General features: G+C 44.9%; 1 protein-coding gene and 1 long non-coding RNA gene across 2 annotated transcripts in view; one reads left to right on the top strand and one right to left on the bottom strand.

Moving 5' to 3' along the window:
* HYDIN (HYDIN axonemal central pair apparatus protein) overlaps nt 1–22,360 on the bottom strand; it is a 2,467,744-nt gene that overhangs the window by 739,174 nt on the left and 1,706,210 nt on the right. The window lies entirely within an intron of this gene.
* LOC146773041 (uncharacterized) overlaps nt 4,365–22,360 on the top strand; it is a 335,031-nt gene continuing 317,035 nt past the window's right edge. The window contains exon 1 of the long non-coding RNA XR_014972401.1: nt 4,365–4,499. This is a non-coding gene — a long non-coding RNA (uncharacterized LOC146773041). The remainder of the gene's footprint in view (nt 4,500–22,360) is intronic.

Here is a 22,360-nt window from a genome sequence, read left to right as displayed (position 1 = left end):
AAGTTTATATAAAAGTTATTTTATATGTTTGAGTTGAGTACAGTCGTTTGTAGTCTTTCCCTATTAATGCAGTCCATATATATATTGTGTTGTTTCTTACGTGACTGATCTTGAAACATATATATTTCCTCAGATCGCATATATATTAAAGAGTGCCCAATAAAAATGAGTCTAATGTAATTTCAAAATAAAGCATATTTCTGCAGTATCGACATAAATTTGTAATTCTTGCCAATAATATTCTGCCTGAGTAAAGAGGGCGTAGGTTGAACCGGTGAACCTTTGCTATCCCTTTGACCATCTGATCAAAAGTGCTGCGCACTCGTATTAATACGTTGGAATGTTCAAGGGTGTTATGACCCTAGTCTGCTAAATGTAGATGATGCTTACAAGGGTTATTATTCCCTTATCAACCCGCAACGTGTCTGAGTATGGGAGACGTAACTAAACGAGTGCATGGAAATGAAATCTGCCAGAAGATCCAACGTGTATTACATCAGGCCATCTATTGTAGTATACGGGTAGAGTGTGATTCTAGAGCTGTATGTGTTTTAGTGGTGTCCAAGTGATGTTTTTACTATGTTTTGAACCTACTGTAAAACTGATAGAGGTATAGAAATCCTCGAAAACACATCTAAGTTTTAATTCTCCAAATGTTGAACTGAGACATATAGTTAAAATGTAAGACATAGATATAATGCGTTGATAAAATCCCAAAAATAGACGTTCCTTCTATTTCTTTACTTTATCTATAATTGCGCCACCCGCGCTTTACTTTTAACGTTCAAAGTAAACCATGGTTTCTGCGATTATACCCAAAGTAAAGAAAAAAACAGTACATCTGCACCTTTATTTTTGTTATAATTGCGGCACCCGCGCCTTACTGTTATAAGTAAATTGTGGTTGCCGTGATTATACCTAAAGTAAAGAAATAAATGTTTTTTATAGTTCTTTAAGTGTGGCATAATTGCGTCACCCGCGATTTACTTCTAACTGTATAAGTATAGTGTGTGTGCGGCGATTAGGCCAAAAGTAAGGAAATAGATGTTGTTTATATTAATTTACTTTTGAAGTTTTTTTGAGAGTGAGTTACAGAATCAGAGAGATAGTGTTAGAGAGACAGAGGTGCAGAGACAGAGGTGCAGAGACAGAGGTGCAGAGACAGAGGTGTAGAGACAGAGGTGTAGAGACAGAGGTGTAGAGACAGAGGTGTAGAGAGCGATAGGGATAGAAAGTGAGGTAGAGATATAGGTAAAAATAGAGGGCTAGAGAGAAAGGTGTAGAGAGAGAGTTATAGAGGTAGAGTGTTGCCCCGTGAGAGCAATAGTGAGTTACAGCCACAGAGCGTTAAATAGAGGTAGAGTGAGAGGTAGAGAGATAGTTTTAAATAGAGAGAGGTATAGAGAGAAGGATAGAGATAGAGGGGCTGTATAGAGAGGAATCGAGAGCGAGGTGTAGAGATCGAGTGTTAGCTAGGTGTAGAGAGAGAGGGGTATAGAGTGAGTGAGTTGTAGAGAGAGAGTGTTTGTAAGGTATCCTGATAGGGTGAGAGAGAGAGAGAGAGTGTGTGTGAGAAGTAAATAGAGATGTATATAGTGTGAGATGTTTCTTTCCCTCTTTACTTATGGTGGACAGTGTCCTTGGTGCAACTACAGTAACCGATGCCTGTCGCAAAAGTTGTTGGCCCCCCAAGGCGATACCTATTTTGTGATGGGCCTGCTTTTTTTTTTGTACGTAAAAGCATTCTTTTTTTGCGCCATGTTCCGCTTACAGGTAGAGAGAGGTGTGTAGAGAGCGAAAGAGGTGTGTAGCTAGCGAGAGAGGTGTGTAGAGAGAGAGGTGTGTAGAGCAAGGTGGTTATAGAGACCTGTGTAGAGAGGCTGTTAGCAGGGTTAAAAGAGGTGTAGAGAAAGAGGGGTTAAGAGAGAGGGATAGAGAGAGAGGTGGAGAGAGAGAGGCTTTGAGCTAGAGGTACAGAGAGGAATAGAGAGAGGGTTAGAGAGAGAGTATAGAGAGCGATGGGTAGAGAGACAGGTATACTGCAAGCTAGAGTGATAATTTGAGACAGTTTGAGATAGTTAGCGAGAGGTAGATATAGGTAGAGAGGAAGAGATAGAGTTAGAGAGAGCGGTCTAGAGGATGAGTGTGATAGCTAGAGAGAAAGGTATAGAAGTATAGAGAGAACTAGAGCTATTGTTAAACCGTCTGTTAGAGATATATTTTTGTGACTTAGAGAGAGCTCTTGTTTTTAGTGTTAGATCCCGAGGGGTAGAGAGAGGGTTAGAGAGAGTGTTAGAGCGAGATGTGAAAAAAGAGAGAGTTAGAGTTTTACTGTGAGTTACAGAGAGATCAAAAGAACTTCCCTGAGCAGTAAAGAGACTCAGATTGCGTTGTTGAGATGTTCCGAGAGCCGTAGATTGTGTTAGAGATAGAGGTATAGAGATATGGAGAGAGCTACACAAATATTTGTAATGACTGGTAAAGAGAGGTAGAGAGAGATTTTGAGCCCGAGGTATAGAAAGAGGTATAAAGGTATATAGCGAGGCCGATTGATGGAGGTTGAGAGCGAAATGGGCTTTCATATTATTGCACTTAGTATTACAATCTGCTCGGCTTAGCACATTATTCGCAAAATACCGTTTTACCCCCAGAGTGATTTGCCAAGCCTCTATGTTTGTTTGACAGTTCCCCCAATCTTTTTTGTGCAGTGTATTTTTTTTTTCTTGTATATGGCAGAGGCCGTGAGAGATCTATAGAGGAAGAGGCTTTTTAAGCAATCAATCAATGTGTGTGTTTTTTTTTTTGGGTGGGATGGTTGTGGAGGAATGGATGCAACCGCGAAAAGTCACAAAGGTTTCGCTGGCCGATAGCCTTGGTGTACTTCCTGCGCAGAGTAAAAAAACGTGCACGCAGGGATATTCCGGCAGCAGGGTGGGACGCACACATCTATATGTGCGCTTTCATCGAGGGATAATTAACTAGTGTAAACACGTGAACTGAAAGCAGGAACCACATGGTATGCAGATACATGGAAACGCAAGTGTTGTATGCTAATACATGTAAAGTTCAGCGTGATGTTCATCAACTTTCACTCTAACATGTCTGCTGCTTTCTGCCTTGCCAGTGGCACTTCTGAAATCTGTTATGTACCTAGGAGTGGGAGGAGGAGGCGTAAGAGCCTGGGCGTTCTGCTGTAGCAAAAACATGCACATTTGATTTTTTTTTATGGTATCCAACTAACAACTGTTGACAAAGTCAATAGGCCTGACTTGTTGGCATGATGCACTTCTGTCTCATATATCTGGATGCAATGACAGAAACATCAAAATAAAATTGAAGCGGCACAGTATGCGGAGCATAGTTTTTTAGCTCATGTGTTTGTAAGCCACGACCTTAAATACATTTGCCACGCCTCTTTGAGAGACCCCTCGTTTTTTCATCCGACTTAAAGTCCTGGCCACATAATTTTTAAATTGGTTTTGTTACCGCATGGAGCCACTAAGCTACCCTGGCAAAAAGAAGAATAGCTGGACGCACACTTTGCTTTAGATGTAGTGCTAGTTATTGTACGCTACTCCGGGGCATTTAAATGGGCCAAAAGCTCTATTTAAGTCTGGAAACATTTCGCATCCTGCCCGAGCTGTAGTGACGCCAGTTTTTTTTTTTTTTTGTGCGGGGGGGTTAATTTTGCATCTTTCTATATAGCGCGCACTCGATCCGAAGGTTTTTGTGCGCTTTACGTATCATCGTATTTACATTACACATTTATGCACGGGGAGATGAAGTGATTAGCACAGAATCACAGGCTGTGGACGCGACCTCGAGGCTCTATCCCTGTTTTCCTGCACCAAATTCGGCATTTAAATCCGACAGACCACATCCCTGTGTGTGCTTTAGCTTTAGGGCTTAATGGGAGACGCTGTAAACTGCCTGCCCACTTCCTGTAATATTGTAATGAAGGCGCCTGTCCCCAAATGTGTTTTTCTGAAAGCCTCCCACAAACAAATTGGATTTATTATTGGCGTGCATTGTGCCCCTCGCATTTGGCCCCCTTGAGTTATTGTCCCGGCAAACTACTGAGTTTGGGGAGGAGGGGGAGGAGCGGCACTTTGTCAGTTAACGGCAGGTAGTGCTTTACGTTGCAGCCCGAGGCCCCGCTTGTATCAATTTGTGTGTGCTGCTGACACGTGACCTCTGTATTTTTTTTTCCCCTCCCCTTGTGTTGTGGCAGTGTAGTCCGCAGTGCCCTCAGTGTGTTTTTGCTCCAAGTTTCCTAGAACTCACCAGCTGGACTGTTTTGGGATGTGCGCAACCGGACTCTGTCGAATGTGTCTCCTTATTTTTTTTTTAATGTTAGAAGTAGTGGTTTGTACTCACCCCTGAAATGTTCGCGTTTGAAACACGACGCAGACTGCCGAGGCAGTATTGTATTTCCCGGCGAGCATGTGTTTGTGAGCAGTTGCGAAGGAGAGGTTCGAGTGTTGTGATTTGAATCTAAGGTAAGTGTACCTTTTTCTGGTGAGGGAGTAAAATGTTATTGTTTTTCTGAGAGGGGTGGTGGGTGGTGCGTGAGCGGAGAACCTTGCACTGGGATGGCCAATCCCATCCCCCCTTAAATGTGTGTCTGCCCCCCGTTGAATGCTGCCTTGAATCGGCTTACTGCCATGTATGGGCTATTAAAGTTGTGCTGCTGCCGGACCAAATGCACGTTTGTTTCTTCATGGAGTGCTATGCCAGGCAGAGAGAGGAAGTCCCAATTAACAGGTGGCGGTGCCACCCCCCCCCCCCCCATGTGTGGCAGACTGGCCTGAAACAGTTTTCCGGGCACCCACACAGTGCCACCGAGTACTTCACAGGTCTTTGAAAGGCCTATTGATTGGGAATGGTGCTTTGTTGGTTTGTCACCCCTTCTAGTGCCCCCTGCCTCTCCACGCTGAGTCTTGCTGTAATATTTCGGACGTTACACAATTGCAAGACCTGTCAGCTGAATCTCCGAGGAATCTTTTTTGTGGATGCTTGAATCGTGAGGCGGGAGACTAGCCTTGAAATCGGTAGTCTCCCGCTTACATCGGGAGGGTTTGCAGGTCTGTCCTTGTGACCCTTCGTTAAAGGAAACTGCTTGTGCTGTGTTCCTCCTCAAAATTGATTTTCATAAAGTAGTTGCAGGTGAGCAAAGAGTGCCCGATTGTAGGAGCCTCCTATTCCAGCCCCCCGGCCCGTACACACCTGTCCCCTTTTATAGCGCCATGTTGTGGAATTGAATGTGGTGTCTAACTTACTGCAGTCTCACAGTGTGTTTTTTTGGTAATGTATCTTCCCCCAAAGCTGCCCTTCGTTCGGCCCGTCGTGGATTGCGGCCAGTATGTAGTCACCGTGTACTAATGCCCTTGCCACATGACTCTGAATGTTTTCTTGTTACTGCATGCAGCGACTGAGCTACCTGCCAAAGAGAAGGAAACCTGGAAGCACACTTAGCTGTAGATTTTGTGCGAGTCATTTCACGCTAGTCAGGGGTATTATAATGTGACCAAAGCTCTATGGGGCATATTAACAAGGCAGGCGTGTAAATTATCGGCGCTTTAGCCTCGGAAAACTGCCGCTAAAACGGCGATGATGGGCTTGCTAATATGCTCTATGTAATTTAAATTAAAGGCCATGCTAAATGTTTAGGACATATAACATGGACTTGAATTGGAATTCCATAGAGCATATTATTAAGCCCTTTTTCGCCGTTTTTTCTGCTTTTTTTGTGCCGCGAAAGCGGCGATAATTTTTTGGCCTGGCTTGAAAATATGCCCCCAAGTAACTCCGGAGACATTTCGCACCCGAACAAACGACGAGATGTTTGAACCCTTCCAGGTGTTGTGTGGAGTCACTCTAGCACGCGCAGACTGTTGCAGGCATCGCCAGGGTGCACCAGCGACAGTGTTTGAGTGTTTCTTGCTAATGCAGTTGTGGAAGCTGTGCTACGGGTCTGATTCGCAAGCCCTTTTCCCCGGCTGTACGTGTTTTTTTTTTTTACGAGGCAAAGTGACAGACCTGCGGCGGTGCAGCCTTGTAAACCCCCCCCTACGTTTGCCCACCCGGTACACAGTGGCAGTAGTATCTCCCTTGAGGTGCGTGAGAGTTGTTTTACGTACGTGTTGTCTTGTTGCAGAGGCGCAACGTAAGCCAAATTTTTTTGGGGGGGGGGGGGGTTTAGAATACATGTTTTGAGGGGGGGAGGGTCTGAAACGTTAAGCAATAGGCAGCGTGGAGCTGCAGGGTCTCGTAAAAGGGGTGACACAACAGCGAGGCCTCATTAACACGCAAATGGTCTTTAAAGACCTGTGAAGTGCTCGGGTGCGGCTGTGTCTATGCCCGGGAACCTGTCTCATCCCGGGCTGGCACACACGACGGGGGGGGGGGGGGGAGGGGTCTGAAATCCTTCGAGTCCAATGGGTGTTGCGCGCCTGTCTTGATGTAATTTTACCCTGAGTCAGTTTTGGAGGGACTGCCTGCACGAGCGTTGCTTGCAACCCGATGGTCATTGTTGATTGAGCCTTATATAAAAAAAGCACTCCGTGGCGTTTGGAGGGGTCCCAAATGACGGTTAGTAAACTCCTTCTTTTTGTATTTTTTATATAGTGCTAACCCGACACAAAGGTATTGGAGCGCGTTACATAGCACCGTATTTAGGTTACACATTCATGTGTCTATAACCCACTGCGCCACACAAGCGTGCCAACAATTTGAACTGCTACGATACGATGGGATGTAAGTGAGCTACTCAAGCCTCCCCTTGAAATCTGGAACGCAAACGCCCAATAATGTACCCCTTTAAACTTCTGCACCCCCTTAATTCCAATGTGTATAACCCTGACATTTTGCAGTTGTGCAATAAGCCTTGCGATAGGTTTGCTGTACTTACATTTTGTGATACCCCTCCTGGCATATAATAAACAATCTTTGAGACACGTCCCCTAGATAAAATATTCTAACGTATTTCCATTGATTAACTCCTGCTGATATATAGAGATGTAGACACCCTTTTGGCTGACCTAGAGGAGGTGTGATGTTTTACAGGATGTTTTCTATAACTGCAGCTGGCATGATGACAGGGTTAAGAGGTGTAGAGAAAGAGGGTTTAAGAGAGGGATAGAGAGAAAGCTGGAGAGAGAGGTTTAGAGCTAGAGGTACAGAGAGGAATAGAGTGTGAGTATAGAGAGCGATGGGTAGAGAGACAGGTATACTGTGAGCAGAGAAAGAGGGTTTAAGTGAGGGATAGAGAGAAACCTGGAGAGTAGAAATACGTGGTGTCAAGTAGTCTGGAAATATGCAGAGTGAAATTTTGTTGTGTGGGGTGAAATTATGTGGCATTAAAGTATGTTGAGTGGTTTGGAACTGTGTGGCATGGAGCTGAATTGTGAGTTGTGGAATTGTTTGGCGTGGTGTGGCATAGACTGCAATTGTATGGAAATGAATTATGTTCCCTGGATTTAAAATATGTGGCATGGTGTCGAATTAAGGGATGTGGTGTGGAATTAGTTGGCATGGCGTGGAGTAGGATTATATGGTGTGGAGTGTAATTGTGTGGCATTGAATTGTGTGGCATGGAATTGTGTTGAGAGGAATGGAAGTATGTCTCCTGGAATGGAGTGGAAATATGTGGCATGGAATGAAATTATGTGGTGGACTTTAATTATGTCCCGCTAAGTGGTAGTATGTTATTGAGTGGATTCATTAATAGTGGAGTGGAATTATGTGGCATGGAATGACGTTCCATGGAGTCTAATTATGTGTTATGGCATGGAATTATTTGGTGTGGATTTGTGTGGTGTGTCCTCGAATTGTGGGGTGTTGAGGGAAATTGTGAGACATGGAATTGTGTGGCGTGGTATGCAATTGTGTGACATGGAGTGCAATTCTGCGGAGAGGAAGTATGGGGGTGGAGTGGGATTATGTGATGTGGTGTGGAATTATGGGGTGTGGTATGGAATTACGTGGCATGCAATTGTGTGCCATGGAATGGAATTATGTGGTGTGGATTTATGAGAAGTGGAGAGCACTTTATGTGGCATGGAATTATGTGTAGTGGAATTATTTTGCATTCACTGAGATAGAAATGTTAGTGTGTGGCGTGAACTACAATTATGTGACGTGGTGTGCAATTCTGTGGAGAGGAATTCAGTGCCGTGCAGTGGAATTATGTGACATGGTGTGAAATCAAGTGGTGTGGCATAGAATTAAGGGGCAAGGAGTGGAATTATGCTCTGTGGAGTAGAATTATGAGATGTGACATGGAATGTTTTGGCATGGAATTGTCTGGTGTGGAATTGTGTGGTGTGAAATTATGTTGTTTTGGGGAGCTTAAATGTAGGTGGTACAGTGTGGTATAATGTAAAATTATGTGTCATGGAGTGGAATTATGTTGCATGATGTGGAGTTGTGATGTTGCATGGAGTGAAATTGTGTGGGATGGAGTTGAATTGTGTGGCATGGTATTGTGGGGTGTTGACTAGTGGAATTATGTGGTGTAGAGTAGAATTAGGTGGCGTGAAAGTATGTGGAGAAGAGGTGTGTTGCATGGTATTGATCGGCATTGAGAGGATTTGAATTGTGCGACATGGAGTGGAATTATGTGGCTTGGATTGGAAATATGAGGGTGGAGTGCCCTTCGGTGGCATGGAGTTGAATTGTGTGGTGCCGAATTGTGTTGCATGGAGTGTAATTTTGTTGCCTGGAGTGGAATTGTGCACCGTGGAATTGTGTGTCTTGAAATGCAATTGTGTGATGTGGAGTGCAATTGGGTGACATGGAGTGTCACTGAGTGGAGTGGAAACCATATAGCATGGAGTGGAATTATGTGACATGGTAATGAATTGTGTGGTGTTGACTGGAATTACGTGCCGTGGAATTATGTGGCATGGAACCGAATCATGTCAATTTGAATTGTGTGGCATGGCATTACATGCCATGGATTGGCTTTAAGTGGTGCAATTTTTTTTGCATGGAATTGTGTGGTGTGAAATTGTATGGCGTGCAATTGTGTGCCATGGAGTGAAATTTTGAGACATGGTATTGTGAGGAGTGCCACTGTGTGACATGGAGTGCAATTGTGTTGAGTGGGATTAAGTGTTGTGGAGTGGAATTATGTGACGTGGTGTGGAATTATGTGGTGTTGAGTGAAAGTGTGTGGCATATAGTAGAATTCTGTCGCATAATTATGTGGTGTAGAGTAGAATTAGGTGGCGTGAAAAATTGTGGAGAAGAATTGTGTTGCATGGAATTGTTTGACATGGTATTGTGCGGCATTGAGAGGATTGGAATTATGCGACATGGAGTGGAATTATGTTGCTTGGATTGGAAATATGAGGGTGGAGTGCACTTAGGTGGCATGGAGTTGAATTGTGTGGTGCAGAATTGTGTTGCATGGAGTGGAATTGTGCAACGTGGAATTGTGTGGCGTGAAATGCAATTGTGTGATGTGGAGTGCAATTGGGTGACATGGAGTGTCACTGAGTGGAGTGCTAATTATAGCATGGAGTGGAATTATGTGACATGGTAATGAATTGTGTGGTGTTGAGTGGAATTACGTCCCTTGGAATTATGTGGCATGGAGCCGAATTATGTTGATTTGAATTGTGTGGCATGGCATTACATGCCATGGATTGGCTTTAAGTGGTGCTGTTTTTTTCGGCATGGAATTGTGTGGTGTGAAATTGTATGGCGTGCAATTGTGTGCCATGGAGTGTAATTTTGAGACATGGAATTGTGATGAGTGCCACAGTGTGACATGGAGTGCAATTGTGTGAAGTGGGATTAACTGATGTGGAGTGGAATTATGTGTGGTGGTGTGGCATTATGTGGTTCGGACTGTAAGTGTGTGGCATATAGTAGAATAATGTGGCATGGATGTACGTGATTTCCAATTGTGTCGCATGGCAAGGAATTGAGTTGAGGGGAAATATGTTGATCAGAATTATGTGGCACGAAAGGGAAGAGGCATAATGTGACACAGATAGCCATTATGTTGTAGGGGGTGAAATTATGTGGCATAGTATGTGGCATGATGTGGATTTATATGTTGTGCACTGAAGTGGAATTATGTGGTATGGAGTAGAAAAATGTGGCATGGAATTGTGTGAATGGAAATTTGTGGCCTGAGTGGAATTCTGAGATGTGTAATTGTGTTGCATGGAAATTATGTTGCATGGGGTGAAATGATGTGGTATGGAGTGGATTGAAAAGAGGTGGAGTGGAATTATGTGACTTGGAGGGGTAATATATGGCATGAAATTATGTGTTTTGGAGTTGAACTACGTTGCGTGGAACTTGGTTGCGTGGGATTCTGTGATGTGGAGTCGAATTGTGAGACATGGAATTGTGCAGCAGGGAGAGCAATTGTGTTGCATGAAGGGCAGATGTGTAACTTGGAGTGCAAATGTGTGATGTGGAATGCCATTGTGTGGTGTGAAATTGTATGGCGTGCAATTCTGTGCCATGGAGTGAACTTTTGAGACATTGAATTGTGATGAGTGCCACAGTGTGACATGGAGTGCAATTGTGTGGAGTGGGATTAAGTGATGTGGAGTGGAATTATGTGACGTGGTGTGGAATTATGTGGTGTGGAGTGAAAGTGTGTGGCATATAGTACAAATATGTGGCATGGATTTACGTGATGTGCAATTGTGCCGCATGGCAATGAATTGATTTGAGTGGAAATATGTTGATCTGAATTATGCGGCACGAAAGGGAAGAGGCATTATGTGACACTGAGTGGAATTATGTTGTAGGGAGTGAAATAATGTGGCATAGTATGTGGCATGATGTGGATTTATATGTTGTGCACTGAAGTGGAATTATGTGGTATGGACTAGAATTATGTGGTATGGAATTGTGTGAGTGTCAATTTGTGGCACGAGTGGAATGATGAGATGTTGAATTGTGTTGCATGGAAATTTTGTGGCATGGGTTGAAATGATGTGGTATGGAGTGGATTGAACAGAGGTGGAGTGGAATTATGTGACTTGAAGGGGTAATATATGGCATGAAATTATGTGGTGTGGAGTTGAATTACGTTGCGTGGAACTTGGTTGCGTGGGATTCTGTGATGTGGAGTCGAATTGTGAGACATGGAATTGTGCAGCATGGAGAGCAATTGTGTGGCATGAAGGGCAGATGTGTAACTTGGAGTGCAATTGTGTGATGTGGAATGCCATTGTGTGGAGTGGAGTCATGTAGGGAGGAGTGGAATTATGTGACACACATGGCATGTGACTCGTGTTGGTTTGTACAGATTTCTATCTGATTTTCGTAGCGTTTCGCATTATTGGGGCCCCATAGGTCATTTAAGTGCCTGCTGCATGTTTCCTCTGACATACGGTCACTTGAGAGCAATGTATCGGAGTTCAGAGTTGATCAACAGGACCCGATGTGTTCTCGGGCTCAGAGGGGAAACAGCAATTAAGGAGGATGTCTCTGTCTCCCTTAAGGCCCAGGGAGGAGGGAGATGCGAGCAGAGCATCAAAGGGCTGGGTGAGAAGGGAGGGGGGAATGCAAAGGTCAAAGCGCGAAAGTGAAAGTAATTCTGTCTGCCGTGTGGCACAGTGGCGCCTGTTGTCTGTTCCCAGCAGAGAGGAAGGAGCTGTAGAATCCGGCTTCATGCGCTTGTGGAGGAGGAATAATTATTCTGAAAAGTTTGCCTTGTCTCCAGGTTACCCAGAGTTCCGTCCAGACTAAAACCTCCCATGCTTGTTCTTTGTAAATATATAGAGCGCGTGCATGTTTACATTGAGGCAGAGAGCAATGGGGTTTTGGGGGTGGTGGGGGGGGGATGGTTGTGGAGGAGGGAAGGCAGCTGAGAAAAGTATCACGGGGCAGCTGGCCGATCGCCTTGGCACTGATGTATGTCTGTGTATATCTACCTACTCACGGCTAAACTTTCTTTGCAGAACAAATAAAAGTAGAAATGAATGCGTGTGTGTGAATGTGTGAGTGCGTGTGTGTGTGCAGTTGAGTCAATTTCGCATCAAGTTGGAAACTGATGCCTGCCAAAGCAGTAAGCATGCAGGATGTCTCTCTCTGCTGTCTCTGCGTCTTTTGACACGCCTCTATGTTCCTTGGACAGTTTACCCAAATGTTCTTGTAACTAAATAATTTTTTATTGTAAATGGCAGACTCCATGAGAGATCAATCCAGACAGAGGCTTCGTAAAGAAGCAATGGGGTTTGGGGGGTGGGGGGTGGTTGTGGAGGAAGGGAGGCAGCGGCGAAAATTAGCAAAGGTCAGCTTGCCGATTGCCTTGGCACTTATTTATGGCTGTGTATATGTCACTGGTCTCGGCTAAAGTTTCTTAGCAGGGCCTGCATGTCGGCCTTGCTTCAATGCGATCTCTTATCAGCACAGGGGTCTGTCAGCTGTGGCCAGTGTGCCCTGCAGCACTCACGTCTTTCACCCCTGTCAAGAGCCTCTTTCCAGTTACCCTGCAGAACATGGGTACATTCATGCGTGTCCACTCACCCCATGACATACCCCTCCTGGCAAATAATAAATAATATTTGAGACACGTTCCCTAGCTAAAATATTTCAGCGTATTTCCATTGATTAACTCCAGCTAATACAGATAGATGTGGATACCCTTTTGGCTGACCTAGAGGAGGGGTGCTGTTTGACAGGATGTTTTATATAACTGCAGCTGGCAGGAGAGAAGGGAGGGGGAGTCAATCCGAGGAACAGGCTCTGTGTTCTCCGTCTCACCCCTGGCAAGAGCCTCTTTCCAGTTACCCGGCAGAACATGGGTACATTCTTGCGTGTCCACTCTCCCCATGACATACCCCTCCTGGCAAACAATAAACAATCTTTGAGACACGTCCCCTAGATAAAATATTTTAACGTATTTCCATTGATTAACTCCTGCTGATACATAGAGATGTAGACACCCTTTTGGCTGACCTAGAGGAGGTGTTATGTTTTACAGGATGTTTTCTATAACTGCAGCTGGCATGATGACAGGGTTAAGAGGTGTAGAGAAAGAGGGTTTAAGAGAGGGATAGAGAGAAAGCTGGAGAGAGAGGTTTAGAGCTAGAGGTACAGAGAGGAATAGAGTGTGAGTATAGAGAGCGATGGGTAGAGAGACAGGTATACTGTGAGCAGAGAAAGAGGGTTTAAGAGAGGGATAGAGAGAAAGCTGGAGAGTAGAAATACGTGTTGTCAAGTAGAGTGGAAATATGCAGACTGAAATTTTGCCGTGTGGGGTGAAATTATGTGGCATTAAAGTATGTTGAGTGTCTTGGAACTGTGTGGCATGGAGCTGAATTGTGAGATGTGGAATTGTTTGGCGTGGTGTGGCATAGACTGCAATTGTATGGAAATGAATTATGTTCCCTGGATTTAAATTATGTGGCATGGTGTGGAATTAAGGGATGTGGTGTGGATTTAGTTGGCATGGCGTGGAGTAGGATTATATGGTGTGGAGTGTAATTGTGTGGAATGGAATTGTGTGTCATGGAATGGAGTGTAAATATGTGTGCTTGAATGATATTATGTGGTGGACTTTAATTATGTCCCGCTAAGTGGAATTATGTAATTGAGTGGATTCATTAATAGTGGAGTGGAATTATGCGGCATGGAATTACGTTCCATGGAGTCTAATTATGTGTTGTGGCATGGAATTAATTGGTGTGGATTTGTTTGGTGTGTCCTCCAATTGTGGGGTGTTGAGGGAAATTGTGAGACATGGAATTGTGTGGCGTGGTATGCAATTGTGTGACATGGAGTGCAATTCTGCGGTGAGGAAGTATGGGGGTGGAGTTGAATTATGTGATGTGATGTGGAATTATGGGGTGTGGTATGCAATTATGTGGCATGCAATTCTGTGCCATGGAATGGAATTATGTGGTGTGGATTTATGAGAAGTGGAGAGCACTTTATTTTGCATGTAATTATGTGTAGTGGAATTTGTTTGCATTCACTGAGATAGACATGTTACTGTGTCCCGTGAACTACAAGTATGTGACGTGGTGTGCAATTGTGCGGAGAGGAATTAAGTGCCGTGAAGTGGATTTATGTGACATGGTGTGAAATCAAGTGGTGTGGCATAGAATTAGGTGGCAAGGAGTGGAATTATGCTCTGTGGAGTAGAATTATGAGATGTGACATGGAATGGTGTGGCATGGAATTGTCTGGTGTGGAATTGTGTGGTGTGAAATTTGTTTGGTTTGGGGATCTTAAATTTAGGTGGTACAGTGTGGTCCAATGTGAAATTACGTGGTATGGAGTTGAATTATGTCTCATGGAGTGGAATTATGTTGCATGATGTGGAGTCGTGATGTTGCATGGAGTGAAATTGTGTGGGCTGGAGTTGAATTGTGTGGCATGGAATTGTGGGGTGTTGACTAGTGGAATTATGTGGTGTAGAGTAGAATTAGGTGGCGTGAAAGTATGTGGAGAAGAGTTGTGTTGCATGGTATTGTGCGGCATTGAGAGGATTGGAATTATGCGACATGGAGTGGAATTATGTGGCTTGGATTGCAAATATGAGGGTGGAGTGCCCTTCGGTGGCATGGAGTTGAATAGTGTGGTGCCGAATTGTGTTGCATGGAGTGAAATTGTGTTTCCTGGAGTGGAATTGTGCACCGTGGAATTGTGTGTCGTGAAATGCAATTGTGTGATGTGGAGTGCAATAGGGTGACATGGAGTGTCACTGAGTGGAGTGGAAACCATATAGCCTGGAGTGGAATTATGTGACATGGTAATGAATTGTGTGGTGTTGAGTGGAATTACGTGCCGTGGAATTACGTGGCATGGAACCGAAATCATGTCGATTTGAATTGTGTGGCATGGCATTACATGCCATGGATTGGCTTTAAGTGGCGCACATTTTTTTTGCATGGAATTGTGTGTTGTGAAATTGTATGGCGTGCAATTGTGTGCCATGGAGTGATTTTTTGAGACATGGAATTGTGAGGAGTGCCACTGTGTGACACGGAGTGCAATTGTGTTGAGTGGGATGAAGTGTTGTGGAGTGGAATTATGTTACGTGGTGTGGAATTATGTGGTGTTGAGTGAAAGTGTGTTGCATATAGTAGAATTCTGTTGCATAATTATGTGGTGCAGAGTAGAATTAGGTGGTGTGAAATAATGTGGAGTAGAATTGTGTTGCATGGAATTTTTTGGCATGGTATTGTGCGGCATTGAGAGGATTGGAATTATGCGACATGGAGTGGAATTATGTGGCTTGGATAGGAAATATGAGGGTGTAGTGCACTTAGGTGGCATGGAGTTGAATTGTGTGGTGCAGAATTGTGTTGCATGGAGTGGAATTGTGCAACGTGGAATTGTGTGGCGTGAAATGCAATTGTGTGATGTGGAGTGCAATTGGGTGACATCGAGTTTCACTGAGTGGAGTGGTAATCATAGCATGGATTGGAATTCTGTGACATGGTAATGAATTGTGTGGTGTTGAGTTGAATTACGTGCCGTGGAATTATGTTGCATGGAGCCGAATTATGTTGATTTGAATTGTGTGGCATGGCATTACATGCCATGGATTGGCTTTAAGTGGTGCTGTTTTCTTTGGCATGGAATTGTGTGGTGTGAAATTGTATGGCGTGCAATTGTGTGCCATGGAGTGTAATTTTGAGACATGTAATTGTGATGAGTGCCACAGAGTGACATGGAGTGCAATTGTGTGGAGTGGGATTAACTGATGTGGAGTGGAATTATGTGACGTGGTGTGGAATTATGTGGTTTGGACTGAAAGTGTGTGGCATATAGTAGAATAATGTGGCATGGCTGTACGTGACGTGCAATTGTGTCGCATGGCAAGGAATTGAGTTGAGGGGAAATATGTTGATCTGAATCATGTGGCACGAAAGGGAAGATGCATTAAGTGACACAGAGTGGAATTATGTTGTAGGGAGTGAAATTATGTGGCATAGTATGTGTCATGATGTGGATTTATATGTTGTGCACTGAAGTGGAAATATGTGTTATGGAGTAGAATTATGTGGCATGGAATTGTGTGAGTGGAAATTTGTGGCCTGAGCGGTTTTCTGAGATGTGGAATTGTGTTGCATGGAAATTATGTTGCATGGGGTGAAATGATGTGGTATGGAGTGGATTGAAAAGAGGTGGAGTGGAATTATGTGACTTGGAGGGGTAATATATGGCCTGAAATTATGTGGTGTGGAGTTGTACTACGTAGCGTGGAACTTGGTTGCGTGGGATTCTGTGATGTGGAGTCGAATTGTGAGACATGGAATTGTGCAGCAGGGAGAGCAATTGTGTGGCATGAAGGGCAGATGTGTAACTTGGAGTGCAATTGTGTGATGTGGAATGCCATTGTGTGGAGTGGAGTCATGTAGGGAGGAGTGGAATTATGTTACACACATGGCATGTGACTCGTGTTGGTTTGTACAGATTTCTATCTGATTTTCGGTTTGTACAGATTTCTATCTGATTTTCGTAGTGTTTAGCATTATTGGGGCCCCATAGGTCATTTAAGTGCCTGCTGCTTGTTTCCTCTGACAGACGGTCACTTGAGAGCAATGTATCGGAGTTCAGAGTTGATCAACAGGACCCGATGTGACGTGGTGTGGAATTATGTGGTTTGGACTGAAAGTGTGTGGCATATAGTAGAATAATGTGGCATGGCTGTACGTGACGTGCAATTGTGTCGCATGGCAAGGAATTGAGTTGAGGGGAAATATGTTGATCTGAATCATGTGGCACGAAAGGGAAGATGCATTAAGTGACACAGAGTGGAATTATGTTGTAGGGAGTGAAATTATGTGGCATAGTATGTGTCATGATGTGGATTTATATGTTGTGCACTGAAGTGGAATTATGTGTTATGGAGTAGAATTATGTGGCATGGAATTGTGTGAGTGGAAATTTGTGGCCTGAGCGGTATTCTGAGATGTGGAATTGTGTTGCATGGAAATTATGTTGCATGGGGTGAAATGATGTGGTATGGAGTGGATTGAAAAGAGGTGGAGTGGAATTATGTGACTTGGAGTGGTAATATATGGCATGAAATTATGTGGTGTGGAGTTGAACTACGTAGCGTGGAACTTGGTTGCGTGGGATTCTGTGATGTGGAGTCGAATTGTGAGACATGGAATTGTGCAGCAGGGAGAGCAATTGTGTGGCATGAAGGGCAGATGTGTAACTTGGAGTGCAATTGTGTGATGTGGAATGCCATTGTGTGGAGTGGAGTCATGTAGGGAGGAGTGGAATTATGTTACACACATGGCATGTGACTCGTGTTGGTTTGTACAGATTTCTATCTGATTTTCGGTTTGTACAGATTTCTATCTGATTTTCGTAGTGTTTAGCATTATTGGGGCCCCATAGGTCATTTAAGTGCCTGCTGCTTGTTTCCTCTGACAGACGGTCACTTGAGAGCAATGTATCGGAGTTCAGAGTTGATCAACAGGACCCGATGTGTTCTCGGGCTCAGAGGGGAAACAGCAATTAAGGAGGATGTCTCTGTCTCCCTTCAGGCCCAGGGAGGAGGGAGATGCGAGCAGAGCATCAAAGGGCTGGGTGAGAAGGGAGGGGGGAATGCAAAGGTCAAAGCGCGAAAGTGAAAGTAATTGAGCAGAGCATCAAAGGACTGGGTGAGAAGGGAGGGGGGAATGCAATTAGCAGAGGAGCAGCTTTGCACGTGCATGTGTTCTCGTGCACTCAAGGTTTAGGCCAGCCAAAAGTGTGGGTAGCACTTTGAAAATCCCACATATAAAATGTCTCTTCGAGCCTTTGGCTCGCGAGACCTAAAAAATATGTAGCGTGCTCCCACTGTAGCAACCGCTCAGTTCTCAGTTACCACTACATCAAACCCATTGGCAGGCTCATGTAAGGTACCAAGTGGAGGCAGGGTGTTTGAGGCTCTATTGACTTCTGAATCTAAACTCTTTTCATATTCATTCCAGGGTTGAATATAGGAATTATCTATTTTATTCACTAGATTATTGGTAGTGAGAACTCCTTCAGAGAGATGTCCATCACTTCTCCATATAACTTGACGTTTTCTGATTGTACAGAGTGTTGAATTTAACTATGTGTTTTCTTTTTAACCTCTGGACATGGCTAGGCCAAACTTATAACACCCGAGTGCTGGAAAGACAAGTGAAGGGGTTGGAAAAAACCATTTAAGCACTTAAGCACCCACTGTTGTTACATCATGTCTGCGTTGGAAGATTCCAGATCAATACGCAAAATATGAGTGGCACCACCAGAGACCAGGACAGCAATGCTCTGGGGCTACTTCAAACAAAATAAATGCAGAGTGCATACTATCTATGACAAAAATGTTTCCAACTAAATAAAATGATTTTCAAACTTCTTCACCCAAAAATTGGACATCAGAGGGAAGACAAGCTCCCGCACTCACAATGAAAAAAGCTCCTCGCAGAGGAAGGAAAAGCCTAATATGAATGGGTGTGGTATCCAACAATATTCTATAACTGGTCTTCATTATTTTTTATCAAAACCTTTTATTGCTTTTTCAGCAATAGACAGTAAACCAGCAATTACAGAGAAGGTTAGGCATTTCAACCTATGAAGCAATACAAGACACCCTTCCACTACTGAAACCCTTCCTGTAAACTTTCCTAATAGGTCAATCCTGTCAAACTTCTTTCCATTTCCTCTAAGCAGCTGAAGTTCCAAATGCACATACTTCATTAGCCATTGGCCACTCCTGGGTTCGACACGGTTCAAGGCATGTCCCCTGATAATTGGCCCAGTCTCGCTATATCCTGCTCTATTTGTGCGGATATCCCCTTGCAATGTACATGGAATGTTATAACCCTGGGCAGTGGTTTAGTCCCCTCTTCCAACCTTTTAGTGATGATGCTTCCTTGTACTTTCAGGCTTTTGCAATATTCTGTTTGGCTAGTACAAAAGCAAGTCACAGCAGAGATATCTATCACTAACAATGCCTTCAGTAATGTGAAGTAGAGTAAATGTAGGTTCCGTAGGTTGCCTCCGCCCTAGAATCCCCTCCAGACACACTAGCAGCCCCTACCTACCAGAAACCTTTGAGTTTCTCCCATTTAAAGACTGTGTGCATAAAATTCCCAAGCGCCGCGTTGCACCGAAGCAGAGCCCAGTTATGATGAGCTCCATCCGTCACAACCTCTCTCTTGTGAAAAAGACCTGATGTGGGTACTTTAACTGTACAATGCGGCATTGGATTGCACTGGCTGACAAATTTGGGGTAGCCAGCGCCTCCCGCCAATTATAATCTGTGAGTGAGCCAAGATTCACAGTTCTAGAATCCAGCAGGCGCCCACCAGAGCCTGCATATGGACCACGAGTGATGTGAATATCACCAAGATTTTTGTGGTCAGAGTGGCCGGCTGTTCTCGGGTATGTCTTGCAAAGCAAATATATAAATGGTGAGTGCATATATGATTTGCAGGTAGGGATAACATTGATTGTGGAGGAGGGCATTTTCACCTTGAACTTCAATGAAGGATTTGATTGTTAGTGCCATGGAGAGGGTCCCCCAACTTAAAGATCCCAAAGATATTCTATTTTTCAAATCCCTGCAGCCTTGCCAGCTGTAGTAGCCAGATTCCATCCGTATAACAGGGTAGTACCTGTATTCCCCGCATTGCCCATCCCTTTGATGTGTATGCTGGTTCCTTGAAACCACCATTCATTCAGGACAACTCGTTGCGAGGCTCTAAAGTAGGATGCACTATCTGGGATAGCTATGCCACCATCATGGATGGATTTACAACATTTGGCTAGTGAGACTCTTGGGTGTCCCCGATTCTAAAGGAATCCCCCTTCAGGGGTTCACTGAGGTGGCAGAAGAAAGAATCGGGCACAGGGTATAGGAAGATTTGTATCTGGTCGAGCAGACGAGGTAGAGGCACCATTTAGAAAATTGCTGACCTTCTCTAAGAAGGAGAGGGGGAACGAAGCCCAGAATTTTAAATCCTGCATCATGCTGTCAATCTGTGGCTGTAGATTAGAGTCTCAGGCCCTATGTCATGTATATCCCTATGTATTGGATCAACTCTCTGAGCCTGCATAGACCATCCGCCCATGGCATGTGCGAAAGGCATGGCCTATCGGGTAAACTGACGACTTGGCCTCATTTACTTGTAATCCTGAAAACTCTCCAAAGATCCCTTGCGCATGCCATTGGGTGGCTCCATTCAGCTCCGTGTGACGTAGTCGGCATCAGTAGCGCCGGTTTGGACGTCGCAAAGCCTATATAGGCTTCCACGCCGGAAGCACAGAGCCACGAAGTAACTGACATAGTTGTGTGCAAAACTAGGGCCCTGAAAGGGGGAGTAACCTTAGCCCTACAATATTAGTACACAAAGAGGGGAGGCATTGGCGGAGCAGAAAGGAATTTGCAACTAGACAGTCTACCAGATAATGCGTTTCCGAAGGAAAGTAACTTGTTCATCTGATAGAGACTTCTAGCTGCAGGCTCCTTACCTTTGAAATAGATACCCAAGCCATACCATCCCGGCGGTGGGCTGCGGCCCAAAATCCTACACTAGGAAGTCCTTTAGGACCGGGCGAGCAAAGGGCCCATCACTGAGGACCTGACCATCCAGGAAGTAGTGTTTTGCAAATGTGTGCAAAGATGCCCACGTTGCTGCCTGGCAGATGTCTTGTACTGGGACACCCCGAGCCAAAGCCATAGTCGCAGCCTTTCCTTTGGTGGAATGGGCCCTTAATCCCTCAGGGGGCTGCTTCTTTGCCAGGGAATGACAGATCTTAATGCAGAGAATGACCCTGCGAGAGATGGTCCTTTTTTGCACTCCCCTTCCCTTCTTCGGTTCCACGTACCCCACAAAGAGTTGGTCATCCACCATGAACTCTGTAGTGGGGTCAAGGTAGAACGACAATGCTCTTTTTGGGTCCAGTCGGTGGAGACGATCTTACTCCTTAGAGTGATGCAGGGGAGCAAAGAAGGTGGGCAACGTGATGGACTGACCCAGATGGAAAGGGGTCACAACTTTTGGTAAAAAGGATGTCCGGGTGCGAAGCCCACTTTCTCCGCAAAGAACATAAGATAAGAAGGTGAGCAGACAGAGCAGAAAGGTAACCCTTGAGAGTTCCCAAAGCAGAGCCCTTTTGGGCAATGGACAGAATGAACAAAAGGACAATAGAAAGAGAAGCATAAAGAGGGTCAATAGACCTTTTTTGTACAGTATAATACAAATTTCTGCCAACAGCAGTCATATACCCTCTTAGTGGAGGGCCGCCTGGCCGCCAGAAAAATGATACAGACTTCAGGAGGACAGTCAAAAGCTATCAACTGTCGCCGCTCAATCTCCATGCATGGAGGCACAGAGTTGACAGGTTCGGGTAGGGAACCCTCCCCTGCTGATGAGACAGAAGATCCAGCCGAGTGGGCAGCCTAATTGGAGGATCGATGCTCATTCTCAGACATACTCGATATCAGACTCTCCTTGCCCAGTCCGGAGCCACAACAATGACTTCGGCCCGGTCACTCCTGATCTTCTTCAGAACCCTGGGCAGGAGTGGTATGGGCAGAAAGGTGTACAGCAGGGCTGAACTCCACCTGTAACGAAAGGCGTCGTCTAGCGATAGTGGCCTTGGAAACTCCAGCGCGCAGTACTGCTGACACTGTGCATTCTCTTCGGAGGCGAACAAATCTAACCAAGGTTCTCCCCACTGCTGAAAGAGACCTTGCGCCACCTCCGACTGGAGATACCATTCTTGACCTGCTAGGCATCGAAAGCGGAGTTTGTCCGCCCTGGTGTTCAGAGAACCTGCCAGGTATTGGACAACCAAGGTTATGCCCTGCTGTTCCAGCTATGTCCAGAAACGCAGGGACTCCCGGCAAAGGGTCCATGACCCCACTCTGCCCTGCTTGTTACAGTACCACATGGCGGTGGTGTTGTCCGTGAACACCTGCACTAGCTCCCCCCTGACAGAGGAAAGAAATGCTTTCATTGCCAATCAAACCGCTCAACGCTCTAACAAATTTATTTGGAGCCCCGCCGCCACTTGGGACCAGTGTCCCCTGATCTCCACATCTCCCAGATAGGCCCCCCCATCCCAGAAGTGACGGATCTGTCACGACTGTGAGATCAGGTTAAGGAAGTGAGAGGGGTCTGCCATTGATCCAATCGCGGTTCATCAACCAACACTGCAGATCTCTTTCAGTTTCTTCCAAGATCTGGATCATGTCGGTGAGATTTACCCAATGCTCTGCCCATTGGAACTTCAGGTCCCACTGCAGAGCCCGCATACGCCACCTGGAATACTTCAACAACAGGATGCAGGAGGTCATGAGGCCCATCAGCCTCAGAGTCAGTTTCACAGAAAACCAAGTTATAGGCTGAAACATCAGAATCATAGCCTGAATATCCTGGAT

The sequence above is a fragment of the Triturus cristatus genome, chromosome 12 (assembly GCF_964204655.1).
Source record: "Triturus cristatus chromosome 12, aTriCri1.1, whole genome shotgun sequence".
Lineage (NCBI taxonomy): Eukaryota > Metazoa > Chordata > Amphibia > Caudata > Salamandridae > Triturus > Triturus cristatus.
The sequence above is the reverse complement of the archived record's forward strand: the minus strand, read 5'-3'. Positions and strand labels throughout refer to the sequence as shown.